Source organism: Notamacropus eugenii, chromosome 1 (assembly GCF_028372415.1).
Source record: "Notamacropus eugenii isolate mMacEug1 chromosome 1, mMacEug1.pri_v2, whole genome shotgun sequence".
Classification (NCBI taxonomy): Eukaryota; Metazoa; Chordata; class Mammalia; order Diprotodontia; family Macropodidae; genus Notamacropus; species Notamacropus eugenii.
Window position 1 is genome coordinate 245925037 of NC_092872.1, and position 13847 is coordinate 245938883.

Consider the following 13847-nt stretch of genomic DNA (forward strand, 5'->3'; position numbering starts at 1 on the left):
CCAGCTCTCTTTCCACTGTATCAAACTGCAAGATCACTCTGCAGACTTCCACAACTTCCTACCAAAGTCCACATCCCTGCAGTCTCTTTTGTTGGACAGTGCAAAATTGACTTCTCTTGACCTCTCATTCTAGCTTCCTGTAATACCTTGTGCCAAGAGGCCACTGAGGCCTCTTTCTCTAGCTCTGGGTGACCTTTAAAGACTGCAGAGTCATCTTTTCACTATCTCTTCTCCAAGATCAGACAAAACCCGTTCCCAGAGCCTTTCTTCACCAAAAGCCTATAGAGGAAGACTAAGAACTAAATCACCTTTTATGAAAACTCTTTTATTTTTAGTCTCTTTCTATTTTCTTTTCCAAAATGGATAAACTTCAGAAGACCAATTCTAAAAGAACAAATTCATTTAACATCATCTGAAATGAATCTAAATGACACAATAACCAGTAAATGCAAGTAATGGTCCTAATACAGTTACAGAATGACCACTTATAAAGACATATGTGAATATCATTAATAAATATCCAAACATAAAATGAGACAGTATGGCAGTGATGGCATATTCTAAGCCTAGCAAGTTATGTTGGCACTGTTGAAGGTACAGATTACTACAGTATGAAAAAGATATACTATTTAGGAGTCCAAATCCCTGGTTTTGGCCCCAGCTCTGTCATGTTTGTTGTGGAATCTTAAACAAATCACATAACCATTCTAGACTTCAGTTTCCTTATCCACAAAGCAGGGTGACAATCTTTATTTCTAATTGAAGTGCTGGAGAGATATGATGTTTGTAAAAACTAGACATTTCAATTTTGGAATTTTTATTTTTATCCCTTTCTTTTAATTCTGAATTTCTTTGACTTTAAGAAGCATGCCACACAATATTCTGAGAGTTTTCTTAATTTTTTAAAGTATTCCTTTATGATTTCTCACTTTCTATGATCTAATTTTGGTGTTTATTTTCTTTCTTATAGGATTGTTTGCCAATCATTTAGACGTTTTGTTGTTCTTTAAAATAGTTAATGGTTTTATTAATCAATTCAATCTTTTACTTTCTACTTAGTAAATTTCTACTTTAATTTAATGATCTAGATTTTTTTACGTTGTACTTTGTTCATTTTCTAACTTTCATCAATACCAACTGAACTCATTACATTTTTCTTTTTTAAATTGATAATATAAGCGCTCTCTATAAACTCATCTCTAAACACTGCTTTGTCCACATCCCATCAATTTTGATCTGCTTTATTTATGTTGTCATCTTTGAGATAATGGAATAGTTTCTATAAATATGTACATGAATCCAGATCTTATTTGATAAACCCTTTTCAGATTTCCAAGTAGGTCTTTGCCTTTTAATCCAATCATCATGGTTTAGATCCAGTTTTATTGCATTAGGACTCTAAATGTAGCATGAAAAATCTATGCCTTTGAAAATTTAGCTATGATTTTTCTATGACCAAAAAAATGGTTCTACTCTTTTCAAATATTAGAACCCCCCATTTTTACATTAAATATGTATAAAGCTACATGATAGTAGTTGTATTGTGATAGTATTTACATGAGTTTTTTTTGTTTGTTTTATAGTGCTACCTACTCTCTAAAGCTGGAGTTCTGGACTAAGTCAACTCAGGAAATTGAGTTCAAATTCTACCTCATATACATGTTGACTGTGTGACCCTGAACATGTCTCTGAGCTTAGTTTTCTCATCTGCTTAATGAGAACATATAAAAAAATGTATCATATACACATGCATGTGCACAAGCACACATATCTATCTATATCTACATTAGATTCCAAAAGTCTCAACAATTTAAATCTTTTAAGAAAGAAAAGTGCACTAAGACTTTTGGGACACCCTGAATAACAAAGTTCTTATAAATTCAGTAATTAAAAAATGGATTTGTATGGTGAGAAGTGGGCTGCATGTAGTGGATTGACTGAATTAGGAATTGGCTGAATTGTTTTAGAAAAAGTTATTAGCATGATATCAACTTAGGAGCTTTCTAGGGAAGTATCCTAGGAACCTGACCAATGTTATTTAAAATTGTCATCACTGATTTGGGCAAAGGCACAGGCTGGTTTGCTTGCGCAAATTGTAAATGCCACAAAGCTGGGAGAAATAGTTTATTAATTGGATATAGCTGGGATTCAAAAAGACTTCTGTAGACTAGAAAATTGGATTAAATCTAATTAAATTAAATTAAATAGAGATGAATATAAAGTCTTATACTTGGTCCCCCAAAAATCAATTCTATACCTTCTAGATAAGGGATAGATGGCTAAACAGAAGTTGGTCAGCTAAAATCTGAGTATTTGATTAGCCTTCAGACTAAAGATGAGTCAGTGATGTGGTGATGAAACATCCCAAATCACTAATACAGTAAGTCACATTAAGAGAGGTCTTCTGTCCAGAATCAGGAATGGGAATACTTCAATTCTTCCTTGGCCAGACCACTTCTGGGTTCACTTCTGACTACCCTATTTTAGGAAGGATATTGACAAGTTGGATATAATCAACGAATGGACTGATAATCTGTTATATGAGAATTTTTGTTGAGGGTTCTGGGTATGTGTCAAAAGATTTGACCAGAGGCACACAGGGCCCTGTCTATGTGAGGGACTTGGACCCTACTGGACATGACCATATCCATTATACCATACTGCCTCTCTACTCAAATATCAGCAATTGTTATTATTTACTTCACAGTAATGAAAACAGGAAAACTGTCAACTGTGAAGCTCTCTATAAGTGTAAGTGATTGCCATTGTTTTAATAGAAACTGTCTTTAGAAAATTGTAGGTTGAAAGAAGATAATGTATCTGTTATTTGAAGCTCCAAGGATGACTTGCTTTTGGAGGCTTCTACTGGAGGATTACCGTAAAAGTTCAAACTTCCCAAGGTCCATGGCAGAATACTTGGCAGGGCTCAAATTATTTGTGGTTCTATGAGGATTCCTGTAGCTATCAATCTTGAGATGTTGAAGATACGCAGATATGATGCTCACATTATGTTTTATTTATTTAAAAGAAAAACAAAAAGAATTTATCCTGGGATTAAAACCAGGTTGTGATTGAACACCCAATGATTTGCATACAGTGACACAAACCAAATCTTAGCTCACAAGCATATGTAAAGTTGACGTAGCTGCTGTGAAGGCCACATAGAGTACATATCATTCAAGCTCTTTGGGGCATCTGGATTTCCTGCCTGAAACATTCTCCAGGTTCACATATAGATTTAAATTTTGTCCCAGAATAGATTTTTAAGCTAAGAGACAAAAACAAACAACTAAGATAAAATGAGGAAGGTAAATTACTTGTAAGACCTACTCTGCCTCTAAGATTTTATCCCCTCCTCCCTCCTCCCCCTTCCCTTCCTTTCTCCTCCCCTTCCCTCCCCTCCTCTGCCTTCTCTCCTTTCCCTCTCCCCGTCTCTCTTTCTGTCTTTGTCTCTCTCTCTCTTCCTCCCTCCCCTTACCTCCCTTTCTCATTCCATCATTCCTTCCCTCTACCCTGTGCCCCCCAACTATTTTCACAGTCACTCCATAACATACTTAAGACTTATGATAGGAGAGAGTTTCATATATGATAGTTTATCAGGACTAAAATCTGCTGCTGCTCTCAGCAATAACCTAATTTTGGAAAGAGTCTAAGATACAATTGCATTATCGTGAATTTTATGTTTTGGAGGGTAATATTCTAATGAGATTTCAGCACCATTCAAATCACACTTGCCTGGTCCTTTTCTTCCAAAAAAGGTCAGTACATCTGCAAAAATATCTCCCCAAATGATAATCAGGAAGGCAGAGCAAAGAAGTGTTTTACAGAAGGGGAAATTGGGATAACAACTGCCTGCAATCAACATTGAGAGCCACACTGAATCATTCAAGTCCCCAATGGGGCTTCGTCCTCTAGAGTAGATTAAAAAAAGAAAAGTTTAACAATGCTGGCCTGGATTCTTTGGAAAACTCACTCATCTGCAGTCCCATTATACATATACTAAAGGAAAAGAAAGAAGACATGGTCCCTGAACTATAAATTCAAGACTCTTATTTATTCTAGTTTTCATGCCAGGTATTTGTATTATGTCTTTTCTTTTTCTTATTTTTTTTCCTAAGGAGAGAAAACAGGGTGGTCTGGAGGGAGCTTAATCAGCACTGGAATCTTGTATAAACCTCAAGAGTACGACGCTCTCATACTCTCCATCAGACAACACTTCTTTCTTGCCTTCCTTCTGTTTCTTTTTTGTTCTATCTTAGGGATTCTGCTCAAGATACTTTCTTCACTTGTATATTTTTCCAGATCTCTGCCGAGAGGGTTTCCTCATTTTCTGAAAGTTTGGTCATGAGAAAACAGAAATTTCATTCTTTTCATGCATGGGAGCTGTTTTCTTAGCGGTCAAAGCAAAAGAAACCTTGTATTTAAAGGAAGAATTTATGTTGTTTAACTTGGGCAAAACTTGACATGAAATTGAAATGTGAAATACACATCTCCCTGGAGACAGCCCATTACTATGGATTCAGCTAGTCAACAAACTAACACATTTTCCAGGTCTATTTCGCCCTCTTGCTAAGCATTCATGTTATAAAATATTATATTACCTAGGAACATGCCTTATCTTTTTTCCTATACTGAAAAGCTTATAGAATAAGGGGTTGCATCTCATGTTAGAGCTTTGGTTCTCATAAGAATTCAATGAATATTTGCAGAAGGAAAATATATTGCATAAATTCTAGTCATTTTTATTCCCAGGAAAGTACCAGAAACCACTTCCCAGGTAAACATCACAAAAGATGTCCTTGATAAAAAAGAGGACCTGGCCATGGGGTGGGGTGGGGTGAAGCAGGTTCTTTCAGAGTATGGTCCCTGAAGATTGAAGGATGCTGTATTATCTGATAGATTTCTGTTCCATCTAATTATTTTTACCCTCTATTCTAAGCTCTTTTACTTACATGCAGCTGAAGGATTGCCATGTCCTTTCAGTTTTCTTCCCTAATTCACTGCCCTGAGGCAAAGCCCCCACTTCCCAGACCCAGTTATCATTCTGATTTGAGGTATAGTCCTTTCCACATGAGGGCACCACAAACAAGACCTTGTGAGTTTGTCTTGGAACAAAGGTTAGAAAATTAAATTAAGTATCAGCCCTCCCACTAGATTGACTTTATGGCTGGTGTTTATTTTGGTTTCAGAATTTCAATTAAAATATAATGAGTAATCCCATTTTTCAGTTCCATGTATGATCCTAAGGTTACAAAACCTTCAGTGTTTGTTATGTTTTTTACTGGCAACATATAGAAAAGTTAATTTTCTAGAAGTACAAAATGTTCTTCATCATCTCTCCCATTCACATGTAAATGGCTTATGAAGAGGGATTGTTTCATTCATTGTATTTATGTACCCAGCTCCTGGTACAGCGTCTGGTGTACAGTAGAGAAGGGAAGGGAAAGGAACAACCTTTTATATGTGCCAGGCACTGTGCTAAGAGGTTTACAAATATCTTATTTGAATCTCCCAACAATCTTGGGAAGTTAGTTATCACCCTTTACAGCTGAAGAAATTGAAACAGAAAGGTTGAATGATTTGCCCAGAGTCACACAGCTAGTAGTAGGTGTTGGAAGCCACATTTAAATCCAATTAATAAATGCCTTTTGACTGACTGATCCTCTGCCTAGCTAACATTTCTATAGAGCTAGTATTACATGAAGGCTAGACTATTAGATCTAGTCAGAATAAACTAGTTTCAAATGCTATTCCACATGCTTAGTAGCTAGCAGTGTGCCTTCAAGAAAGTTGTTTCAAACCCCTTAGAGATTCAGTGTTCCAGTTTGTAAAATGGGGGTAGCATACCTGAAATATCCACCTTATAGGTTCAGGCTCAAGAAGTATTTTGATCTGGCTTTATTCAGATTTGTCAGTTTGAAAAGCATTGACTATATTAATAGAGATTCATTTCATGCAGCGCTCTAAGATTTACATGTACTTTCTTCAAAACTGTAGGAGGTTAGTAATATAAATATTAATCATTTTATTCCATCTGATTTCTTTTAGGAGGACTTGAACTATGTTTGCAATGATACAGGGGAATCCCAGTAAGGAAACTCCCTCCACCAAAGTACATTTGCTCCTGCTCTGGAACTCATTGTCTTAGAGAATTGCCTGAGGTTATCAAGACATTCAAGGACTTGACTGGATCATATGCCCCTTTTTATGGCAAAATCATGACTTGAAATCAAGTTTTTCTGAAGTTACTTGGTTTACTACACCACACCATCTCTTCTGTACATTTTAATGCTGAAGAAACTGAGGCTGGAAGACTAGTCCCAGTTTCTGTGATTTGAATCTATCACTTCTAATTCCAGGTCCAGTATTTACTACAGCATCTCTCTCTAATGAAGAGTAGGCAAAGGGTTCTTAAAAAAAACAAACATGGATTTAAAAACACATGAACAAAAGACCTCATCCTTCCAAAGATCGATCAAATTCTGACACCAAACACTGACTAAAACCTACAGGAAATGCAGACAGTGTGGATGTCTCCTCACAGCCATGTGGTCATGAATACTGTAAGAACAGCTTTCTGGAGATATGTAGAGGTTGGGCACCAGATCAGCATTTTCATTGTTATGGAGAAATCCCAGGGGAGGAAAGAGCCTCCTTCAATCTAGGATGGCTTTTACTTTTTAATGAATAATTTTTGAGACTTGTCTAGGGGCACTGAGGAGTTAAAGGCCTTGCCCAGTCATGTACTTAGTGTCATTAGCAGAGTTTGAATGGATGTTCTTTTGGCTCTGAGGCTGGCTCTTTCTTCATTATAACACAAAACTACTCTTTCTATAGAAAAATAGGTATTTCTATAGAAATAGATATATATGTTATATAGATATATGTATTCTTTATAGCCTTTCTATAGAAAATAGATATTTCTAAGCAGCATCATAAAAATAGATGCAGCACAGTGTAATGGCTTTGAGCTTTGTGACTATGGCAACCTAAACTACATGGTTATAAATTTTCCTTTATGTAGGAAATAAAAATACTTTCATTATCTATGTGTCATATTTGTTCGAAGGAATGGGCTTTGTATGTCTTAAAGCACCAAATAAATTTCAGGCGTGAGTATGAATTGTTCCAATAGGTTCTACCAAGGTTCATACTGATAGGAAGATTCTCTAACACAGAATCCTGGGGATGGAGGAAAATGACTTGATTTGATATTCTCTGTCCTGTGACATAGAAACAAACACCCACTATTGCAAGGAAAAGGGATTTGTTTTGAGTTGACTTGTAACCTGAGCAGATATGGCAGGGTAGTCATGGTGAGAATTTGTGTATGCGTCTGTGAGGATAGGCAGAAGGGAAAAGATTAGATAAACATACGATCTATTACAAGGTGAACCCTAATGTCTGAGGAGGGAATCTCTTCTGGTGGGCAATGTATACCTTCTGTCTCCCAACAAGAGGTGCTATTGACAGGCAGGGAGGCCTTGTGGACTGTAGGTAGCAGGGGCAATGTGTCAGGAAATCACTGAGCCATCGAGAGCAGCAGGCAAGGCTTCTGCAGGGCAGCTTGTGGTTGGATGTTTATTTTCAGACTTTGATAGATTCTTTTCTGTTTGTTTGTACTTGCCTCTGCATTAAAGACAAAGAATTAGATTTCATGTCTCTCTATTCCAGTTGCCAAGGAAGAACAAACAGATGCGGTTTCTTGAAATTGTATCAGTGAAATGGAAAGCCTGGAGCCTATGCCCAGGCACAAAAACTGCTGCAGCTTCCTCATCTCCATCTATCATCTTCCCCCCCTCCAAATACTCTTAGGATTTACTGTCTACAGTTTGTAAAAGTCTTTTTTTCCCTAAGAGTTTTTTATTCTCCAAGTTTTAGGGGAAAAACTTGGATGTAAAACTTGTAGTCAGTTTGATCGGCCAATTCTTTAGCTTGTGAGAACACATACCATCCTTCCTCATTTCCTCTTGTAGTCAAATTTACTAAACCCCCACAAAGCATGAATATTCCCTTTCAGAGTCTCTATAATTCACTCAGACTGGACTACTAGCTCTTCCTCAAGTGTGTCTTTTCATGTCTGGCCTTTATGCCACATTTTTTTCTTGCTTCTGGCCTCATCTGTAACTCCCAGAATCCTTTTCTTCTTTCGCGGAGCCATCTCATTCATAAAACTCCCCCCCCCCGCCCCGCCCCCAGTGATCAGTGCTTTCCGAAGTCTCCATTTTCATTGTACTATATTTGTTTATATTGTATGGAGTAAATGCGTAGGTATATAGCATCCCTTCTGGAACACTCCTACTCACATTTGCACACTCAGGTTGAGTTCCAAGAGGACTGTCGCTACCATGAGGTTCAAGGAGCAGGGGTATCCTTTGGATATTCACAAATCAATCAATAAGCAATAAATTAAATAAATATTGAAGCACTTACTCCATGCCAGGCACCATGCTAATTACTTTAAAAAATATCATCTCAGAAGGCAGTGCCTGCTCTCAAGGAGTTTAAAATGTAATGGGGGAGACAACACGCAACTATACATACATACATATATATATATATACACACACATATATATACACACACACACAAACATATGCATACATATACATATACACGTATATATGTATACACACATATGTACATACATATACAAATATATGTATGTATGTATATGAGTGTGTATATGTATATACACACACATACATACACACACACACATACACACACACACAACAAATTATATACAAGATAAACAGGAAATAATTAACCAAGGGAAGGCACTAGATTTAAGAGGGGTTGGGGAAGGCTTCCAGTAGGGGGTGGGACTTTATTTGAGATTTTAAAGGAAGCCAGGGAGGTAACTAGTCAGAGCAGAAGAAAGAGAGTGTTTCAGGCATGGAGGCTAGCCAGAGAAAGCACCCACAGCCAAGAGATGGAGTGTCTTGTTCATGGGACAGCCAGGAGCCAACTTCACTGGACTGAATTAGAGGGTGAGAAGACTGAAAAGGCAGGAGGGGGCTTGGTTATAAGGTCTTTGAATGACAAATGGAATTTTTGCTCCCTAAGGCAATAGAGAACCAGTGGAATTTATTGAGTGGGGCCTGTGTGTGAAATGATCAGACCTGTCTGCGTCCTTCATCAGCATGCTTCTTGCCTGTTGACTGTTGACTAGTAGAAACAACTAACTCTTAGCAAATGTATTTACTAAGTTGGAGACACCAAATAGTAGCTACAAAGCCTGTTTTTCACTTTACCACAAATCCATCCAGCATCTGAAGGAAGAATAAAAGTAAAGGACAGTGAGTCACACTTGTAGGAAACATAAATGACCAGAAGAACTCCCAATTCCTGGTACCAAAGGGCAGAGACCTCCTTGCTTTCATGGTACATTGCCCTTTTAAATCTTCCCTTTGGGGATGACCTCTCTTCTGGGGAGTTTCTTTGGCTGGGCTCCCAGCATTCACTCCTTGGTTCCCAGCCAGCTGTCCTAAGTAGTCATATTCCCTATAGCTGCTTCCTCCTTCAGGCATTATCAGTCTCTCCATATCTGTATCCATCTGGAATGTACATCCTTATATTGCAATGTACCTGTTAGATTGGGAGCTTCTTGAGGGCAGGGCTTGATTTTCGGGAAAATATTTATAAAGCACTTAGCACAGTGTTTAGAACATAGTAGGCACGTAACAAATGTTTGTTCCCTCACCTTCCTCCTTTTATATCCTCAAGAGCTTAGCACATTATTGGTTGACTGAAAAAATAATTCACTTCACAAGAGTATGGGTGATAATGGGAGAGTAGAGACAAATCCCATCCTCCCTACATCTCTGTTACAGATAGGTACTAGTGAACTCCCTCAGAAGTGAACTCCATCATCAAGGTTCCTCTACTTAATGTCCTGCTAGGCCAATGAGGATGCTCCCTCTAATTCCACAAGAGAAAACTATTTATACATTCTGAAAGCACCCAGTCATGGCTCCATCTTTACAGTTAGCTTACAATTGTTAATAACCTAATTACATTATGTATTTTCTATGACTACATTAACTGATATTAGGGTAAAGGAATCCCTTCTACTTACTTTAAAATTATAAGCCTGAAGGATATAACAAGAAAGATATTCTTATTTGATGACCCTCTGATTATTAATATCAACAAATTAATGAAACAAGGAGAAATATGTTCTAAAATCATATGACCATCTTTCAACTACTTGAAGATGTCTGTGTGTCCACCTTGCATAAAGCATACTTTGGTCATATGGAAGAAAGTTTTGATTTGTTTTTATTATTTATTACTTGGCTCTAACAAGCAAAACTAGGAGAATCAGAGAAAAGAGACAATTTTAATTGTAGAATCTATGTGAAAAAACACTTCCTAACAGTGCCCAGAGGAGCACTGGTTACCTTGGCTTATAGTATGTTCTTCTTCACTGAAGGTCTTCAGACTGGAGGTCAAATGAACTAGTATGGGGTACTAAAGAAAGAATTCCTGTCCAGTACAAGCTGTTCTCTTTCTATATCTGAAACTGATGATTCTCATCTAAATGTCTCACCTGTTCAACATTCTTGCTCCATATTGGCCATTTTCTCCAGCTTCTCTCTTCTGGCTTATAGCACCACCATTCTCCTAGTCCCCCAGTCTCCCCAGGCTCAGAATACTGGAGGCATCTTTATCTCTTGCCTCAGTCGTCTCATCTCATTTCTAGTCTTTTGCTAAATTCCATCATTTCTACCTGCATTCAAGGTCTCTTGAGTCCATCCTTCCCTCTTTGCATATCCTGGCCTTCCCTGACTTCAGGCTTTTCTGTATATGGTCTATACCATGTTTATACAAACACTATCTCATTTCTCACTCTCGCTGCGGAGTAGATGAGGAAGACCTTATCCCCACTTTGGAGATGCTGAGAATGAGATTTGGAGATATTGACCAAATAACCTGCCAAAAAGTCACCTGACTGATGAGTGGCAGGCTGATACTGGAATTCATTTCTAACTTCTAGTCACTAAGGCATATTAACTTTCTTAGGCTGCTTCTTATACTGTCAAAGCACTGGACTTTAAAGCACTTTGAAGGACTAAGTTGTTTCAATTGCTGTATCTATGATATATGTGTGTGTGTGTATATAATCATGGAGACATACATATATATCACATACAAATGTGTGAATATATGTACATGCATGTGTACATAGGCAAAGATTAGAGCTATTATGATGAACATTATTATTTCATGGTAAAATTATAATATTATTGCAATTATTTATATTTTAAGTACATTTTTATACCTAGGAGACATTATAATAAAATGATATGAAAACTGGATCATGTGATTCACTTGCATAATGCAATTGCATCACAAAAAGTCAGATGGACCATTTCTATTTCTTCTTTTGAATGATTCCTAGATTTGCAAAATGCTCAAAATATATTATAGCTTGATTTCAGCAGAGTATTTGAAAAAATTACTCATGTCTTTATGGATAGTTCAATTAGATGGATTTTCAGTCAGTTGGAGAAGTACAGTGAAAGGGGATAGGAGTAGAAATATTTAACAATGCGGCAACTCAAGGGACAGACTTCTAAACTTAGAGTCAAGAAGACAAGAGCTCACTTCTTACTAGGTCTGTGACCCTGGGTAAATTACTTAACCTCTCTTTGACTCAGTTTGTTCATCTGTAGAATGGAAATAATAATCATGCCTACCTCCCTGGGTTGTTGTGAGGATAATTGAGATAATATTGGAAATCACTTTGTAAACCTTAAAGTGCTATAAAAATACTAGCTATTAATATTATTAAGTCCCAATTCTGCCACTCCTTACCTTGGGTGAGTCACCTCATGTTCCTAGGCTTTAGTTTCCTTATTTATGAAATGAGAGGGTTGAACTAGATGACATCTAGGGTCCTTTGTAGCTCTAAATCTATGATTTTGTGTCCAGAGTGTTTATTGATGTTTTGTATCAATAGTGACTTGTACTACGTAGTCTCTAGTGACATGTTGCAGGGCTCTTTCTTGGTCCTGTTTTGCTTTTTATCAACGACTTGATTAAAAGTCCAGAAGGCAGCCTTATCAGACTTGAAAATGATACTGAGCTAGGATGGATAGCTAATATGATAGATGAAAGGACAAGACCTAAAACCCAAGACTGTTGTAAGAAGTGAGAATGACAACTGAAACTGACAGGAGGAAATTTCACAGGGATACTTGTTGTATTTACGTTTTTCAAAATCATGCAAGTATCACCTGTGGTACATTGACCTGACAGCAGTTCATATGGGGGAAATGCATAACTTTTAATATTGTGTAGTTATAATTTAGTTGTTAAAATAGCTAATGTGATATTAGCCTAATGAAAATGTAGTCTCCTTCCCTATCACAGGATATGACTACCCCACTATATTCTGTATTAGTTAGATTACAGAAATAGTATGGTGTTCAGTTTTGAATGCCACACTTTAAAAGGAATACTGCTGACAGAAGGCAAATAAGTGGGTTGTTGAGAGGTCTGAAGTCATGCCATCAGAGGAACTATCAAAAGAGGTTTAACCTGATGAAGAAAAAGCAGCACCAATGAATAAACAGTTATGAAGTAACAACTAAGTGTCAGGCATCACTGAGCAAGGTGCTCTGGGTGGTTGGGTGGGAACAGAGAAAGAAAGACTGAGAGAGACAGAGATGGAGACAGAGAGAGACAAGGAGATAATCCTTACTCTTAAGGAGCTTACATCTCATAGACATTAATGCTTTTATCAGTATTTGGAAGAGGGTGTGAGCTTGGTATCTTTAAATACAAAGGGATAAACTCAGAGAACTAGACTAATGAGATAGATTTAGGCTTAATATAAAGTAGAACATTTGAACAATTAGAATCTTCCAACAGTGGAACGGATTACTTCATGAATTAATCAATCAACATGCATTTATTAGGTGCCTATTGTGACTCAGCTAAAATCCTACACTCTGCAAGAAACTTGTCCTGATCCTCCTTAATTCTAATACCTTGCACCTGTTGATATCTCTAATTTGTCCTATCTATCGCTTGTTTGTACATCATTACATACATGGTGTAGTCTTCCCCAAACTGTCTTCCTTGAGGGCAGGGATTATTCATATAATAGGTAATTTACAAATGTTTATTTACTGAGTGTCCAAATACAATAAGAAATATAATTTCATGAGACTCTTCATCATCTTGTCTTGCACTGCTTATGATGAGCATAAGGAAAGATGCATAATGAAGATCTTAGCTTAAACACCAACATCAGCATCCCACAGGAGATGAAGAGGTAGAGAAATTCAAAAAAGCATGCTAAGATTTTTCAAATTAAGTTAGAATACACTTAACAAAAGTTTGTTATTGTACTATAACAAATAGAAAAATGCAAAGAACAAAAAAGAAATTGTGCAAAACTCAATTTCTATTACATTCAGATTTTAAAGATGCATACTAAATTTAATGAAATATTAAGAAAATTGACTTATTTGTGTCTCCCAAATATTTTTCTTTTGATAGTTTTATCTTATTGATGCTGTTTTTTCCCTCCCCTTCTTCACTCCCTTCGTTCTTCCTTCTTTCCCTCCTTCCTTCCTTCCTTCCTTTCTTCCTTCCTTCCTTCCTTCCTTCCTTCCTTCCTTCCTTCCTTCCTTCCTTCCTCTTTCCTTCCTTCCTTCCTTCCTTCCTTCCTTCTTTCCTTCCTTCCTTCCTTCCTTCCTTCCTTCCTTCCCTTCCTTCCTTCCTTCCTTCCTCCCTCCCTTCCTTCCTTCCTTCCTTTCTCTCTTCATTTCTTTCTTTCTTTCATTTCCCACTAACTCATCAAGCCTTACAAAAAGGAGATTTTCCTTATA